The 18,038-nt window shown below is 48.3% G+C and overlaps 1 long non-coding RNA gene across 1 annotated transcript; it reads left to right on the top strand.

Moving 5' to 3' along the window:
• The first annotated feature begins 12,853 nt into the window (after positions 1–12,853).
• On the top strand, positions 12,854–17,448 carry LOC308594414. The gene is made up of 2 exons (XR_014011453.1): positions 12,854–15,385; positions 15,803–17,448. It is a non-coding gene; the product is annotated as an uncharacterized lncRNA (long non-coding RNA).
• The last annotated feature ends 590 nt before the right edge of the window (positions 17,449–18,038 follow it).

Genomic DNA, 18,038 nt, shown 5'->3' with positions numbered 1-18,038 from the left:
AGGGAAAATATAAACAAAGGGGCTTGGATCCCGATTGCAGGGGCCAAGTTGGTTCATGATAATAACAATTATTATTGCTCTTGTTTTGCAGTCTCTCGGCTTGGAGTCCTGGGAGGGGGAACCTCCCGCACTGTCCTAAATCCAGCGCTGATATGGGAAACAGGCTCAAAGCAGGATGACCAAGACGACCAAGGGACTGGAAACCACGCCGGATGAGGAACGGCTGAATGAGTTGGGTAGGTTTCACCTGGAGAAGAGGAGATAAGAGAGCCATTGTCAAAAAATATCTGAAAGGCTCTCACGTGGAAGAGGGAGCAAGCTTGTTTTCTGCTGCTCCGGAGGGGAGGACTCGAACCCATGGCTTCAAGTTACAGGGAAGGAGATTCCGGCTAACATCAGGAAGAACTGACGGTAAGAGCTGTTCAATTTTTGGTTACTGTTTTTGTAAAAGAAAATAACAATTTAAAAAAAGAGAGAGAAAGAGAGAAAGAGAAAGAGAAAGAGAAAGAGAAAGAGAAAGAGAAAGAGAGAAAGAGAGAAAGAGAGAAAGAGAGAAAGAGAGAAAGAAAGAAAGAAAGAAAGAAAGAAAGAAAGAAAGAAAGAAAGAAAGACCTGTTCAAGAATGGAACAGGCTCCTTCAGAAGGTAGTGAACGATACGATACAATACGATATGATACAACACAGTACGATAATCTGTCGGAAATCAAGCCTTTATCAGGAGAAACTGGCAACTCTCCCAGGCACACGGCTTGGTCTCCTGTTGACCTCCCTGTCTGCTTTCCCAGCAAGATCCAGGCAGAGGTTGCGATAGGCGATCCTTCTCAGCGTGAGAAGAACACACCACTCTTTCCTGCCCCCCCCCCCGGGCAGGGGAAAGAGATAGACAGAAAGGTATTTACATGCCTTTATTTCTGTCTTTGCAGCGTTACAGAAAACATGACTGCTCTCTTCAAACTCCAGCAGTCGAGAGTGTGCAAACACTTCCTGTCCAGCTCATATTTCACTCTGTGCTAATTCCGGTGCCCTCTACACTGTGAATAGACTGTCCCTCTGTTTCCCACGAAACAGTCCCAACATTCCCATTATGTTTTGTTTGCAAGCTACCAGCAGCTCGCGGCTGCATTGCTTCAATATTGTATTCAATATTGTCATTGTCCCATATAGAACAACGAAATTGGAAAAAAACTCCAAAGAACTCTCCTTCTTTGGATGTTTTTGAGCAAAGGTTGGGTGACCATCGACCAGGAATTCTTTAACTGTTATTTCCTGCATATCAGGGGGTTGGACTAGATGACCCTTGGGTCCCTTCCAACTCTCCAGTTCTATGATTTTATGAAATTCATGGGGGAGGTGGCTGTTAACAGCTACTAGCCAGGCTGGTAGGCAACAATGCTCCTGAGGGCCAGCTGCTGGAAATTGCAGGAGGACAGAGTGCGAATCCTGCTTGCTGGTTTTCCATTGCGACATCTGGCTGATCACTGTGAGAACATGATGCTGGACTGGACGGACCATTGGCCAGATTCAGCAGGGCTCCACTTAGGTGTTTCTGTTCTTGTGTTGCTCTTGGGCCAGCAGCCGTGGCATCCGAGGGGTCCTGCATCGGCAACACTGGGAAATGAGCGAAATGCTTCTGACTTGATTGTTCTCAGGAATCCCCTCCATTCTGCTGAGCCCCACAGGAAAGCTCAGTGCATGGGCCCAGCATGTCTGAAAGAAGAGCTCGATTCAGTTGCCGTTAGAATTTCACATTTGCACCTGCATCTATAATAATAATTTTATTATTTATACCCCGCCCATCTGGCTGGGTTTCCCCAGCCACTCTGGACAGAAGAGCTGTCCAGCATCCAACAGAATATTAAAATATAATAGCCTATTAAACATTAAAAGCTTCCCTAAACAGGGCTGCCTTCAGATGTCTTCTAAAAGTCTGGTAGTTGTTGTTCTCTTTGACATCTGATGGGAGGGCGTTCCACAGGGTGGGTGCCACCACTGAGAAGGCCCTCTGCCTGGTTCCCTGTAACTTGGCTTCTCACAGTGAGGGAACTGCCAGAAGGCCCTCAGAGCTGGACCTCAGTGTCCGGGCAGAACAATGGGGGTGGAGACGCTCCTTCAGAAGACAACCTTGCTCCGCCTTCTGAGGAACGGCCCTTTAGAAAAACCAAAATCTTACCATGGCTTGGCTGCCTCTTCTGTACCAAGCTAGCTGTAACATCAGATGTACATCAGGGTGCAATCAAGACACATATAAATACACTATGAAAATGTTTCTTTAAAAATAAATAATAATCTTTTTTATTCAGTTCTACACTATGCATTTGAATTCAAACAGTAATCATTATCATCAACATTTAGAATTTTCTGAATCCTTAGACTTCCCTCCACCCCTCCATGGTTTCCATTATCAAACTTTTTCTACTGCATCATATATTTTCTTTATTTTTCTTAAAACAATACATTTTTACCTTACCTTTTAATACATTACAAGCCTTCCTCAAATCCTGCCAAAGTTGTAGTTGTTTACAGTGTTCTCTTAAGTAAATTGTAAATTTATTCCATTGCTTATTAAAGTTTCTACCTTCCTGGTTTCTGATTTCACCGGTCATTTTCGCCATTTCGGCATAGTCAATCATCTTCATCAGCCATTCTTTTCTGTTTGGGATTTTATCTTCTTTCCATCTCTGGGCCAGTAATATCCATGCTGCTGTGGTCACATACATAAATAATCTTTTCTGCTCCTTTGGTATCTCTGCATCTAAAATTCCTAGTAAAAAAGCTGATTTTTCCACAAACATTATTTTAAACAATTTTTTTCAACTCATTGTATATCATTTCCCAGAATTCTTTTGTTATCTTGCACGTCCACCACCAAATGCTTTTTTAAAAAGTGTTTTGAAAAAGGCATCGAATTTGCCGTAAGCTCACCATCGCCATCTAGTGTCACGTTTGCATAATGCACTTGAAACACACTCACTAGAAGGACAGAGCCTGAAGCTGAGGCTCCAAGACTTTGGCCACCTCATGAGCAGGGAAGACTCCCTGGAAAAGAACCTGATGTTGGGAAAGATGGAGGGCACAAGGAGAAGGGGACGACAGAGGACGTGATGGTGGGACAGTGTTCTCAAAGGTGCCAGCATGAGTTTGACCAAACTGCAGGAGGCAGTGGAACACAGGAGTGCCTGGCGTGCTCTGTTCCAGGGGGTCACGAAGAGTCGGACACAACTAAATGACTAAACAACAACAAGCTGAGTCCCAGGTCTGCTGATGTCTCCTAGCCACAGCGACCACGCTCGGCCCTCCTCAGTCAGAGGCCGCAAGGGGCTTCTGAACACCGGTTGCAGGAAAGCGCAGGAGTTGGTCTGGCTCTCGAATCTTGCTTGCTGCTTTCCCACAGAGAGCCAGTGTGGTTTAGTAGTTAAGAGCGGTAGACTCGTAATCTGGTGATCCGGGTTCGATTCCCCACTCCTCCACCTGCAGCTGCTGGGTGACCTTGGGCCAGTCACACTTCTCTGAAGTCTCTCTGCCTCACTCACCTAACAGGGTGTTTGTTATGTTAGCCGCTTTGAGACTCCTTCGGGTAGCGATAAAGCGGGATATCAAATCCAAATCCACGGAGAACAGGGCAGTGGGCTGCAAGGGCTGCTGGCCTGACCCAGCGGACTCTTCTATGGTCTTATGTGCCCAAGAGCCACAGATGTCGCGACATTCCCGCGCAGCCTGGCCTCTCTCTCTCTCTCTCATCTATGTGTGCCGGCGAGATCTCTGCCCCTTTCCCATCCCAGCACAGTCCTGCCTCTCTCACTGAGGACTCCAGCTCAGCTTCCTTCCCCCCACCAACTTGCACACAGCAGCAGTGGCAGGGCAAGGGTTAAGGCCCCCCAGGAAGAACAGCCAGGCGTGTACATGGGGGGGACAGGAGAGTCTAGGCGTCGCCACCCGATTCTCCACCTCATTAACTCTCTGAGTCCTCTGGCACCAGCCTGTCTGTCCCATGTGATGGGAACGCTGGGAGGAGGAGGAGGCGGCAGAGAGACACCCCCCCCCAGGACGCTCTGCTCCCCCTTTTTCGGTCTGGACTTGGGACAAAGTTTCAGTCCAGCACTGAGCAAGCTGGAGAAGCAACACTCAGGTAAGTCCTCTTATCTCAGACTTCCAAGGTGCTTTGGATAGAAGGGACCCAGAACTCCCTGGCTTCCCTCCCCTGTAAGGAGTTTCCTTGGCGGTCAGGGGTGTCAGGACTGGAAGGAAGACCACCCGGTGGATCTCCTGTTGTACCTCTGTCCTTTGAAGGACAGGATTCCGGATCTCACCCCCCCCAACAGCCTGGCTTGGAGACCTCCAAGGAAGGTGGTCTCATGATCTTGTCCTCCGTAGCGGATCCCAGGGGCAAACAGCTCCCAACGCTCAGGTGGTCCTCTTGACTCTGCTTCCCTTTGGAGAAGATCCGTTCTTCTTTGTCTTATGCACAGTATTTTGGGGGTGGAAACGGCTCGCCTCTTCTGTCAGAAGAGTTGTCCATGGCTGTGGTGAGAGTGGGTCGTCCAGGAATCCTGCATCTTTCTGTGGTCTGCATTGGGGCTCACCCGACTGGCATACCTCAGTTTTTCTTATGCATTTGGCCTCCCGTGTGATATAGATATATATTTGAGTCCGCTTTGCGTATCTGATGAAGTAGACTGTTGCCAAGGAAAGCTTGCACCACTGCAAATATGTCGGCCTTCAAGGTGTCATGGGTTTTGCTGCAATGAACTAGTGGGGCTGTTTATAAACCCCTCTGGAGGTTTGCCTACAGAAGACCAGGAGTCCCCAACAGCTGGGAGTGGATCTCCCCATAGCAGGCAGGAGGTTTTTGTGAAGCAATACTTATTCCCATCAAACCTGTTTGCTAAGAAGCAAAAAATCGGATGCGTGTCTGCTTCAAAAGCAACAATCGCCTCTCTCAACTGCCGTTCAATTCGCTGCAAAAACCACTGTCTGCCTCTCTCCTTGTTCATTTCTTTATTTTATAAATTAAATGTATATCCCGCCTTTCTTCCCAAAGGAGCCAGCTATCTCCACTCTCCTCCTCCTCCTCTTAAACTAAACACATGATGGGATTTCATTCTGGACCCATTACAGTCCTTGCAGCTCCCGACCTCTGAATCCTTTCGCTGTCTGCGCTTTGAATTTGCCCTTTGTTTGTTATCTTTAATCGATAAAGCGTTTTTAAAAAGAAAAAAAAGCCTGGCCTTTTAGGAACAACCTCAGAGTTTGGTGGAAATAGCAACAGCCCTGAATGTGGTTCAATATAGCGCAGTTGCTGTGGGGAAATGGTTTTGCGTGCTGCTTGGATAAATCGTCTTGGCCCGAGGCCCCAGATTCCTCCCCAGAGATTGTCCCTCCATAAATGGATGTTGTTGTGTTTGCTGTCTGCTGTTTATCAACTGAGAAGGTTCATTTCCCTCTCCTCTCTGGATTTCCCCGCTGGTGCTGACTGTGGAAACCCAGAGGGATCGGTTGCATGCAAAAATACAGGTGTTGATGGCAGGACTCGTATTTTGGGGCCGCCATGCCTAATCCAAGCCAGCCTTTAGCACAGAAGGGGGAAATGTTGGAGAAACTAGACAAACCAGAAAGATGACCCTGACTTCCATGGGCCTGTTTCATTTACGTGACATCATTTAGCTGTGATTCCTGCCTTGCAGGGGGTTAGACTAGATGAGTCTTTGGGTCTCCTCCATCTCTCTGATTCCATGACCTCCTCACAACTGCAGGTGGATTTCCCTGCTTCTTTCTCTGCGATACTTTGACTAATGTTTCATCAAAAAGGTAGATTCCAGTCAGAGGAGGACTGCTCAAGAGAAATGTGAGCAGTCCAAGCCAGGGTTGTGCGCAGTCATGCAGATGCGAGCATAAACAACTATCACATGCACGCATGCTAATCACATGCTAGTCGCTCACAAACTTTCCAACTCCTGCTCCCCATCAAATCCGTTGGGTGGTTCTTGTCCCTCTGTGAACTGGCAAGCGATGGAGTGGCCTTCCAAGGGGCAGAGATTCCTGGAGGGTCATTGCTGATGCTGCCAACTCTAAGTGGTGCCGAGTGACCCAAATACTGTGCCTGGCGCCGCCCACCCAGAGCAAGCGGCAAGGAGAGCTTCCAAGGCGCATTTCGTCCGGGTGGAAAGGGAGGGAGGGGGCAGGCGAGCCTGAATAAAGTGAGAGAAATACCTGGACTCGGGTGCGAGGGGGACAGAAGGTGGCTTTGTACTGTTTCGTTGTGACAGTGGCGTGTTGTTGTATTTTGCTTTTTAAATAGCATGGAAAACACGGAGAAGGGAATTGTCTGCGTTTCGACAGTGCTTTGGGATTTGCTGTTTCGCTCCCTTCTGGTTATGCTTCTGTTGTTGTTTCAGAGCTGACCGGATTCAGGCTACGAGAGCAAAAAGAATTCAAAGGAAGCCTCAAAGAATACGCTTCCGCACAATGGGAAAGTATCCTCCACTTTTATGGCGAATCGGCCACGGCTACGAAGGGTAAACGCCACAGGCGACAAAGGATGGGCGGAATGGACCCCGACCTGAAATTCTGAATATGGACAGTTCCGTTGGAGGCAGAGAAATGGGAGGTGCAAAGTTGGATGTGCAGTTTCCTCTGTTTGCCCCAAATGACGGGCCTTGGGAACTCGAAGTCTCATTTGAGCATCTTTTAGCCGTGCCACACAGAGGACTCACAGGCTGCGATCTTTGTGACGAGAGGAACACTTTTGGGTTGGTGCAAGTTTGTTGGATGTTGGGATCAGGTCCCGGCGAGGAGGATGGGAAGCCTGGAGGACCAACCTGCAGAGAATGAGCTTGGTTCTCAAGGGGCAGAACCGCCGGAAGAGGGTTGAATTGCAGCCCTGCAATGCCAATTGGGGAACAGGGCTGCTGTTGGCTGTTTTCACCTGAACTGGGTGGCGCACTGCACCCTTCCTAAATCACCACCAGCGATTTGAATGTGCCTTTGCCATTGGTTCTGGCACCTGTGGAATACAAGGGCTCAGAGGGTTCGAAATCCCACATGCCGGGAGACTGGGATACTGGGTTTTGACCTTTCCATAGGGCTCAGCCCCTTCTTGGATGCCAAAAGCTGGGGAGCTGAAATCTCGTGAAAGTTGGACGGGTGGAACGAGGCGCCAGAACTTCGAAGAAAGAAATCCCGAGTTATGCCGACTTAGGGACGTTTCTCTGTGCATGCAGGACCACGGAGGTGAACTTTCTTCCAGTGAATTGTCTGCTTCTCAGCATATCTCTTCCCTCTTTGCCTGCTTCCATTTCTTTAACGCTTTTTCTTTAGCCCATGATCTGAATGTTGTGACCCAACAGGGATTTCTCTGCAACATTACACCTCTTGAATTGCAGGGCGATTCTTTGACTCCTTTAAAACCATCATCATTAGTCCTATTACCATTTAATCATTTTTATCATTGCCGTCATGATTATGATTTACCTGCCCTTCACCCTAAGGTCCCGGGGCACGTTACAGCGTTAAAACCCAAGATCAAAAACAATGTAAACCAACTTGCAATCCTAAAAGTAAGGCCCGTCCTAAAGGCATGGCATCTCCAGTGTTCAAAGAGCTGTGTCTTCAGCATCCTGTATAATAATAATAATAATAATAATAATAATAATAATAAAAATAATAATAATAATACCGGTAGTAATATTATTATCTTTACCCCACCCATCTGGCTGAGTTTCCCCAGCCACTCTGGGCGGCTTCCAATTGAGTGTTGAAAATAATACAGCATTAAATATTAAAAACTTCCCTAAACAGGGCTGCCTTCAGATGTCTTCTAAAAGTCAGATAGTTGTTTATTTCCTTGACATCTACTGGGAAGGTGTTCCACAGGGCGGGCGCCACCACTGAGAAGGCCCTCTGCCTGGTTCCCTGTAACCTCACTTCTCGCAGGGAGGGAACTGCCAGAAGGCCTTCAGAGCTGGACCTCAGTGTCTGGGCTGAACGATGGGAGTGGAGACACTCCTTCAGGTATACTGGTGCATCTCTGTGGAGAGGGAGACCCATAGCTTAGGGGCTGCCTCAGAGAAGACCCTCTCTCCCTGGACCACCATCACCCTGAGCCTCTGAGGGCGGGGGGAACTGCCAAGCGTCCCCTGTCCCCTCTGCCGATCTCAGCACCTGAGAGGGTCTGTGAAGAAGGAGACGGCCTTTCAGGGCTTTAAACACCCTTCTTGAACTGAAGCTGGAAATGAGCTGGCAGTCAGCGCAGCTGTTTTAAAAGAACGGTAATCGATTAATGGCGTCAGAAGAGCCCTGCTGATGCATTGGGTTAAAGGTCTCTCCAATCCAGCCTCCTTGGCTAGCCAGACCTTTCCAGGAAGCTCGCAATCCAGGCAGGAAGGCAATAGCTCTGTTTGCAGCCTGCCTCAGGTAGCCAAAGGTAGACTGCCTCTGAACTTGGAGGCTCCACTGGGCTATCGGGGGGTTAATCACCGTGGAGGGAAGCATTTTATGAACTGGTTTAAATCCCCTTCAAAGCTATGTTCTCAAAACGTTTGTGTTTGGCTTTTGCTGCCCAACTCTCCATCAAGGGGTTCAGGGTCCCCTAAGTTCGATATTGGTCAGAGGAAAATGCATGGAGGCAGAAAGCAGTAGAAGGAAAGCAAGAGAGAACTTTATTTTCCTGTTGCAACAGACTCCGCACCCCCCCCCCGCCACTTGCAAGGAGGTGAGGACCTTAAACGAAGTGTGCAACAACTTTTAAAGACTTTTGAAATTGCCCAACCCCTTAGCCAATGACTGCAGAAACATACAGAATAAAAAATACAGAATGCATATTATAATGGTTCAGGGAGTCCCTGACATTCTCTGGATCGCAAATGTTCAGGGCTTGTGAATTAAGACAAGAACCTCGAACCCGGTGCAGCTGTTTTAGCGATGGGGTCACATGTTCTCGGCCAGACCAGCAATCTGGTCGCAGCATTCTGCCCCAAACGGGGCCAAGGGCAGCCCCACAGGGGCGGGCAGAAAGGAAGTCCTTTTAAACCGAGAACCAAACCTGGGTTACTTTCCATCAGCCTGGCCTGGGGAAATGCCTTTTGGTGGGCAAACTATTATTATTTATTAAATTTCTGATGCACCCTCCATTCAAAGAGCACAGGCTGGTATACAATACTGTATATCATGGGGCGGTATACAATTTTGGTAACTCACAACTTACACACACTTAACTTGGGCACATTCACCTATTATTGTTGTTGTTGTTGTTGTTTAGTCGTTTAGTCATTTAGTCGTGTCCAACTCTTCGTGACCCCCTGGACCAGAGCACACCAGGCACTTCTGTCTTCCACTGCCTCCCGCAGTTTGGTCAGACTCATGTTTGTAGCTTCGAGAACACTGTCCCACCATCTCGTCCTCTGTCGTCCCCTTCTCCTTGTGCCCTCCATCTTTCCCAGCATCAGGGTCTTTATTATTATTATTATTATTACCCTACCCATATGACTGGGTTGCCCCTTTACATGCTTGGCAAGTGAAAAAAAATCAAAAGGGGGCAACCTTCCAGGGAAAAAGGCTTTGGCAATTCTACCCACCATTGCACCCAATGTGTTTTGACTATACAGTGGATGCTTGGGTTGCGAACGTTCACAACCCGCAGCGCCGCGTTTGTGCATGCGCGGGTTGCAATTTTGCGCTTCTGCGCATGTGTGACTGCTGAAACCTGGAAGTTACCCGTTCCGGTACTTCCAGGTTTCAGTGCATCCGTAACCTGAAAAAACGCAACCTGAAGTGTCTGTAACCCGAGGTATGACTGTACACTATTTTATACACCAGGTAGGCAGGGTATAAATAATAAAATTATCATTAATGTTTTTATTCTTTTGGCATTACACGCTATTCCTGGAACGTAGCCCCTGCGTGTGTTGAGAGTCACCTGCATAAAGGAAGGAAACAGGCTTGCTGTTTTCCAAAAATGTGAAAATCCAGACACGAAAGCTGTTGAAAATCTCAGAAAAAAAGAAAAATGAAGCCAAATTCCCCCTAAATCGACACTGATCTGGGCTGCCATTTTTGAAAATTCTTCTCGAGTGCCATTTCCGGTGGGCGAATCCCGGCTGTGCCCAGGAAATTCTGGACTTATGGCAGCCCTAGAAGAAGAAGATCACTTTGCCAACTTCGCCTTCCACACTGGGATTTCGAACGCAGGCCTGGCACCGGGTGCTGGTGCCCTTCCCATTTGGGGAGAGGACAAGTGATGGGGAAGGGAGGGAGGGGGAAGCAAGGGGGCTTCCTGGGCCCCCTCCCTCCCTCCTGCCTGCCCCCCCACCCTGCCTTTTCTGCCGAGAGGCGCCAGGCTCTGACCTTTGCCGCCTGCTTCCCTGTCGCCTCAGATCAGAAGAGCAGCAATTGAATGTGACTCCCTGGCGTGGGCTAGCCGTGCCCCAGATGCTGCGGCGCCCGCCCCCCACTCCCCCCAGCCCAGGGGGGCATCCTCTCAGCGGGCAAAATCCCCAAACGTTTAGTCAGGATGTCAAGGAAGCTAATGAACTGGCAGGGAAGCGCTTGTGGGTTGGGGGGTTGGCGAAGGGAAAAGCGAGGGGGGAGAGAGACAGAGAACAGCACAGGGGTCTACAGGTGCTTCCAGATGGTTGTCGTTTTGTTTTTTGGGGGGTGGGATTCAATCACAGAGTCAGGTTGCAGAATTAAAATAGGATGGAGAGGGGGGGAAATATGTCACCTGGTGTTAGTGGTGCACCAGATGATTGACAGGTGGGCAGCTGAGCAGGGAGGGATGTGTTGGTTATGACTCTCCTCTTTTTTATTTTCTGTTTGGTCCACTTTTTCAGGCTTCCTCTCATCCCTCCTCCTCCTTTTATTCATTCATTTATTTATAATTTTTTATTGGTTTTTCGACATATCATTTTCAACAGTAATTAAACATACTTTCATATCTTATACTATTCTTTTGACTTCCATCAATCGCATCTGAAAATTTTCCAATCCCTTCACTAAATATACATTTCTTTACTTCCACAATTACATTTAACTCATAACTGATATCTCTGTTCTTCCTCTACTTTTGCAATGTTTCATATATTTCTCCTTACAAAACTTCTCATAGGTACTGCTACTAGCATCGTTTGTTGATTACAGTTGCTCTTCAAATAATTTGTATATTTCTACCAATCTTCTGTGAATCTCTGGTCCGCAGGTTTCGAATCCTTCCTGTCATTTAATCTAATTCTGCGCCCCCCTACTCCTTTTAAATCACTTGCTATCCTTTCCCCACAGTGGCTGGGGAAACCCAGCCAGATGGGTGGGGTATAAATAAATTATTATTATTATTATTATTATTATTATTATTATTATTATTATTATTATTATTATTATTATTATTTCTGCTCTCCTAACGCTGCTGCTCTCTGGAGATCTCAGCTGGACAGGTCTTGCCTTCCCCACCTCTGTCTCCACCCCAGAAGGTTCTGCGCCTTTTCCTCCTTCACCTTGACAGACTCACCATCTTCTCCTTGGCCTAGAATGCCCTCCTGGAGTTTCTTTTACTCCCCTTGGCCAACCTGGTGCCCTCTGGATCGAGGGGCTGCAGTAGCTCCCCCAGGAAGACAGGCTGCAGCATTTGGGATTTCTAAGTTTAGGGACGCGGGTGGCGCTGTGGGTTAAACCACAGAGCCTAGGACTTGCTGATCAGAAGGTCGGCGGTTCGAATCCTCGCGACGGGGTGAGCTCCCGTTGCTCGGTCCCTGCTCCTGCCAACCTAGCAGTTCGAAAGCATGTCAAAGTGCAAGTAGATAAATAGGTACCGCTCCGGCGGGTGAGCTCCCGTTGCTTGGTCCCTGCTCCTGCCAACCTAGCAGTTCAAAAGCACGTCAAAGTGCAAGTAGATAAATAGGTACCGCTCTGGCGGGAAGGTAAACGGCGTTTCTGTGCACTGCTCTGGTACACCAGAAGCGGCTTAGTCATGCTGGCCACATGACCCGGAAGCTGTACGCTGGCTCCCTTGGCCAGTAAAGCGAGATGAGCGCCGCAACCCCAGAGTCATCCGGATAAAGCCCGAGGGACTCGTTTATCCAGCCCACACCAACACCCACCACCAGCTGCCGCCACCCGCTCTTACCGGCGCTGCGCAGCTGCCCACTTCCAGGTCGGAGGAGCACTGGAAATAGCTTGTACGCATGCGCAAGTGTTATTTGCACATGTGCAAGCGTTATTTCCAGTGCACATCCAGGTCGGAGGAAGCCTGTGCACATGTGCACAAGCTATGAGAGCCAGGGTGGTGTAGTGGTTAAGAGCGGTAGATTAGTAATCTGGTGAACCGGGTTCGCTTCCCCGCTCCTCCACCTGCAGCTGCTGGGTGACCTTGGGCCAGTCACACTTCTCTGAAGTCTCTCAGCCTCACTCACCTCACAGAGTGTTTGTTGTGTGAGAGGAAGGGAAAGGAGATTGTGAGCCGCTTTGAGACTCCTTCGGGTAGTGATAAAGCGGGATATCAAATCCAAACTCTTCTTCTATTTCCAGTGCTCCTCTGACCTGGAAGTGCGTGGGAAATAGCGTGTGCACACGCGTATGGGCACGCGCTCTCCCGCCCACAGGCCCGCCACACAATCGGCGCTGGAGACACCGGCCCGAGGCGCGGTAAGTTTGCTGACCCCTGGGATAGAGCATGGGAAGGCAAACTAAGGCCGGATCTGGCCCAATCGCCTTCTAAATCCGGCCTGCGGGCGGTCTGGGAATCAGCATGTTTTTTCATGAGTAGAATGTGTCCTTTTATTTAAAATGCATCTCTGGGTTATTTGTGGGGCATAGGAAGTCATTCTTTCCCCCCCTTCAAAATATAGTCCGCTGCCCGCCCCACATGGTCTGAGGGACAGTGGACCGGCCTCCTGTTGAAAAAGTTTGCTGACCCCTGGAAGAGAGGTTTCCCAGACTGTGCACAGCATGGAGAAAAGTTTTCCTCCGTCTCCTAACAGGCAAACTGGTGGACGTCCAAAAGTGAGGTTGGAAGATTCAGGACAGATAAGGGACTTCTTCATGCAGCACATACTATGGAACTCATTGCCACAAGAGTCAGGGATGGGCACCAACCTGGTTGGCTTTTTAAAAAGATTGTATAAATTCACGGAGGAGCAATGGTTGCTATCCAGACATGGCTCTGCCCTGTGACCACAGTCAGAGGCAGCAATGCTTCTAAAGACCAATGGCAGGAAACCTCAGAAAGGGAGAGGGCTCCTGTGTTCAAATCCTGCTTGCTGGCTTCCCGCAGGCGTAGGGTTGGCCGCTTTGAGAACAGAATGCTGGGCTAGGTGGACTATTGGCCTGACATAGCACCCAGCTCTTCTTATGTTCTTATGATGGTTTGGACTACAACTCCCATCAGTCCCAGCTGTGCCGATGGGCATTGTAGTCCAAAACATTTGGAAGGGCACCCAGATGGGCTGCATTGGACATTTGCCTGCGTGCACAACTCTGGTTCAGCTGTTTCTGTTATCTTGGGGGCCGTGGGCATGCAAGCCATGGTGGTGCATGGACTTTGCATCTGATAGCTGAAGCTGACTTGCCAACTCCGTTTCGCCCGGGGAACGTGCTCTCTGAAAGATTTGGCATCTCTGCACCATGGGAGCTTGATTTTGAGATGCTGAGCATTTTGGTCTTCAGAGAGGATGAGATACCTGCTGCTGCTGCTCCTTTAAGAACGGATAGATTTCTTTCACTGATGCATCCCAGTACATCCCAGTGCATGGAGAGAGACGGCTATGCATAGCTTCTGTTCAGGGAAGTTTTTAATGTGTGACATTTTAATGTATTTTTAATCTTTGTTGGAAGCCGCCCAGAGTAGCTGGGGAAACTCAGCCAGATGGGCGGGGTACAAATAATAAATTATTATAATATTATTATTACTTCTAGTCAAGATGGCTTTGATTTGCCCCCACAGCTGGAGGCAGCAAGGCTACCAAATTGCTAAAAAAACCACAGGAGGGGAGAATTGCTGAGAATTGCTCAGATCCTGCGCCTGCAGGTTGTGAGGACATAATGCTAAGAATGGCCTGATCCAGTAGAACTGATGTGCAGCGGGGTTTGTAGGAAATGCATGCGTGAAAGCCAGTTTCAATGATTCCTTGGAACGGAACGCGCTTTTAAAATGTGGTTCTTTTGGAGGTGGGTGTTAATGGGTTATTGTTTTTATTTTGATTATGAGTATTGTGGTTTTATATGTTGATCTTGTTCTGTGAACTGCCCTGAGACCTCCGGGTATAGGGCGGAATAATAATAATAATAATAATAATAATAATAATAATGGTTTGACTTACTTGCTGTTCCATTACCAGCTCAGCCCGTCGTCTGCTTAAGGTTGAAAAAATAAATCAAAGCCTCGTTATTTTTTCTCCGTGGAAATGTTAGCGGTGAGGGGAGCCTTCTTGTAGACCAGTAGCTCTGCTATTGAGTCAGCTTGCAAATGCAAGGCAATTAACTAATTGGAGCTGGCAGGGAGGCCTATCATCTTTGCCGCAGCAAAGGAAACAAGTCATTAAAAATGATCCGTGCTCCCATAATTGAGATTATTTCAGGGCGGCCTGGCGTGGGGGTGGGGGTTCTGTTTGGGGGACCCTGGGAAAACAACCCCCTCCTTTTATGCAAAGCTGTAATGCGCAGATTGCGGCGCAGCTGTGCCTTTATTCATTATCAACAACACCATCCATTTGTTTAATGATGATTTCCTTAGGACTCCCTGCCCCAGCCCCCAAAGTCTTTGCACATTGTAGTGGGGCCTTTGAAAATCAAAGAACGCAGTGGGAGATTGGTGCAGTTTTGCTTCATCCTGCAGGCTTGTTTGGGTAGCTTTAAAAATATCCCTAAGAAGGATGGGAGACGATGGTAGCAGCGAGGACAAGGCAAAAGGGACCAAGTGTGTTGCAGGTTTTGAAAAAGTGGCCTTTGGGGTGGGGGAAAGGCCCAGGGGCTGATGGGAGTTGTAGTCCAAAACATCTGGAAGGGACGCACTTGCCAAAAGCTGTCGACTGCCACCTAAGAGACACACACACACACTCTCCTTTTTTAAGCTCTTGCAGCAATTACAGCCTCCTGCAGAGTGGAAAATCCAGCTCTGTTTATTTTGAACATTTGCCAGCTAGCCCCAGGCAGGGAGGGAAAATGAGTTAATAAACTCACAGGGAAATTCCCCCACCTACAGACTACGGAAGAGTCCAGGGTTTGCTCTGAAAGCCGACGTCCTGATTCCGATGTGGGACAGTCGCCTCATCCTCCTGTCCCACCGCAGAAGGCTGGTCATGTCTGGATGCTCCCGCGTGCTGGAGAAATCGTCCCGCTTATGGAAATCTAACATGCTTTAACCCAGAGGTTTCCAGAGCAGAAGTCGTGGAAAGTCATAGAATGGTAGAGTCAAAAGGGACCCCCAAAGGTCATTTAACTGCAAGCCGGGGAGCCCCCAATTGTTGTTGGACTAAATCTCCCATCATCCCTGGCCACTGGTCCTGCTAGCTAGGGACAATGGGAGTTGTAGTCTAGCAACATCTGGCGCTTCAAGGTGGAGAAAGGCTGCTTTAAAATGTGCGGGTTTGGGGTTTTTTTGTTTCCACAATTATTATTTTTAATTGGGATTTCGGTGCCGTTGTAAATCTAAAGACAACTTAAAATACAAAAAAGTAGAACGGAAAGCAAATTCAAAATCAGCAAAATGCAGGATACGTACGAAACCCACTTCAGATTTGAATCGGGTGCGTGATAACACACTGCTTTTCTATTATTGCAGCTGTTTCATTATTAATTATTTCTCTACTCTCTTTATTACAGGAATCGGATGGTAGTGGGTTTGAAATAAGAATAAGAATAAAAAGATGGATTTCTGCAAGCCAGACCATATTATGTGCTGGAGGCATAGACCTTCCATATATTTTTAGGTGCATTACGATCACTGGGAGGAGGGCCTGTGACGAGTGACTGACAGGCATGTGAGGATCTCTGCTTCCTTTCATGGGGCTGGAAAATGCAGGATAACGTCTTGGCGCTTTTCCTTCATGTGTAAGATTCTGCTAAGGTGCCGTCCAGACTGTCTGCCAGCGTCTGTGTTCCTGCCCTTCCTCCTTCCTCCTTTTCCGAAGGAATGTTTTTTTAGATTTTTATTTTTTGCTAAAGTGCTTTTGCAGCATCCAGGGTGTGATGCATTATTAATACCCTGAATGATCCTAAGAACTGCATCTGGGAATCCATTTAGGTCATACAGCTACGTGCCGGCGGCTCTCTAGAGACGCTGGAAAAGAGAATATCTGCCTTGTTGTTTCACACTGGGGGGGGGAGCCAGCCATGACCCCCCTCTGCCGCACCCCTGTTTGACTCTCCACCCCCTATTGTTTTATCACATGGAATCATAGGGTTCCCCAAGGGTCATCCATACCAACCCCCTGCAATGCAGGAATAGGCAGGTCTCCTAGAATGCCAGAGGTGGTGTGAAGCCAGCTGTGCCTGGGCTCAATTTAACCCTTCAGCTCGCTTGTATGTCATCTTCAATTAATATAAGAGCATCAGGAGATTCCGCTTGGTCAAGCCAAAGGCCCCTCTATCCCAGAATCCTCTTCTCAAGGGCTGCAGGCTGGCTACGGGTGCAAAGTGCTTTACGGAAACAATCAAAGGCATTTCGGTTTTGACAGATTTCTTCCAGCTGGGCGGAAAGGCCTTGGGTGTTTATTCTGCTTCGGGTTTTTACAGCTATTTCTAGCTGCCGGGGTTTTGCGTACGACTTTCGAAGCTATTTTTGGCCACCGTGACGCAAATCGCCTCGGGGCTCACGTGGAAGGGGATTCGTAAATCAATAAAATGAAAAATAAGGGCTCTGCCCCTCTTTTTCCAAATCTCCTTTCTCTCTTCCTCTCTCCCCCTTGCTCTTATCAGAGGCTGGAACTACCTTAATGGTTGGTTTTTTTGGTGTCTTTTAATATTTTGTTTATTGTTGTTGTTGTTACTGCAGAGAGATCTTGCAAGTTTGCCCACCTGTGCTTCAGAACTTGACCTGGCCTGCAAAAGGTTTAGTCCTTCACCCTCCAAAAAACTCATAATAGCCGAGGTGTGCTATTCTTTTCGGAGTAGTTCCTGCAAAGTTGCAGCTGTTGTCCATTTTAGGGTCGTGCTCAGATCACGTCATCCCTCCAGATGTGGAATCACCTGCTGCTGACTCGAAAGAGGCCAGACTGGAGCCTTAGAGGAGCTGTTTCTTATGGGCTGGGTGCACATTTCACTCCTGCAAGTCTCTCGATCCACAAGAGCATGGGTAGGCAAACTAAGGCCCAGGGGGCGGATCCAGCCCAATCGCCTTCTAAATCCAGCCCGCAGACGGTCCGGGAATCAGTGTGTTTTTACATGAATAGAACGTGTGCTTTTATTTAAAATGCATCTCTGGGTTATTTGTGGGGCATAGGAATTCGTTCATTCCCCCCCCCCAAAAATATATATATAGTCCAGACCCCACAAGGTCTGAGGGACAGTGGACCGGCCCCCTGCTGAAAAAGTTTGCTGACCCCTGCATAAGAGGGTTTGCCCCCAGAAGCAAACCCCACTTGCTCAAGGCTGCATCCGTCCTTCCAGGCTTAACTCTGAGCTCGTCTTCCCTTTCTCTTGACCTGCATTTTGAATGTGTCACGTCCCAATTAATTCCCCTGGGTGCGAGAGCTTTTCTTATCGTTCCGCAGCTGCACCTCGCGAAAATCCGATCTTCCTCAATGAATCAAAGCTCGATTATGCAAAACCTCCCCTCTGATTTTCCTCGCCTCTGATAAGGTCCGATCCAGTGGCTGAGATCGGATATTCGACAGGCACAGCCATGGAACAAAGTTGGGGGGCTTTAGATGTTTGGTGTGGATTCAAATTCCAAGAAAGGAGATTCCAACTAAACGTTAGGAAGAACTTTCTGGCAGCAACAGCTAACGGACGACTCCTGAAGATGGTAGGCTCTCCTTCCTGGGAGGTTCTTAAGCAGAGGTTGGATGGGAAACCGTCAGGGATTCTCTAGCTGTCATTCCTGAAGGGGGTTGGACTG

This window comes from Podarcis bocagei (genome assembly GCF_964188305.1).
Source record: "Podarcis bocagei genome assembly, chromosome: 9".
Lineage (NCBI taxonomy): Eukaryota > Metazoa > Chordata > Lepidosauria > Squamata > Lacertidae > Podarcis > Podarcis bocagei.
Note: the sequence above shows the minus strand (reverse complement) of the source record. Positions and strands in the feature narration are given on the sequence as shown.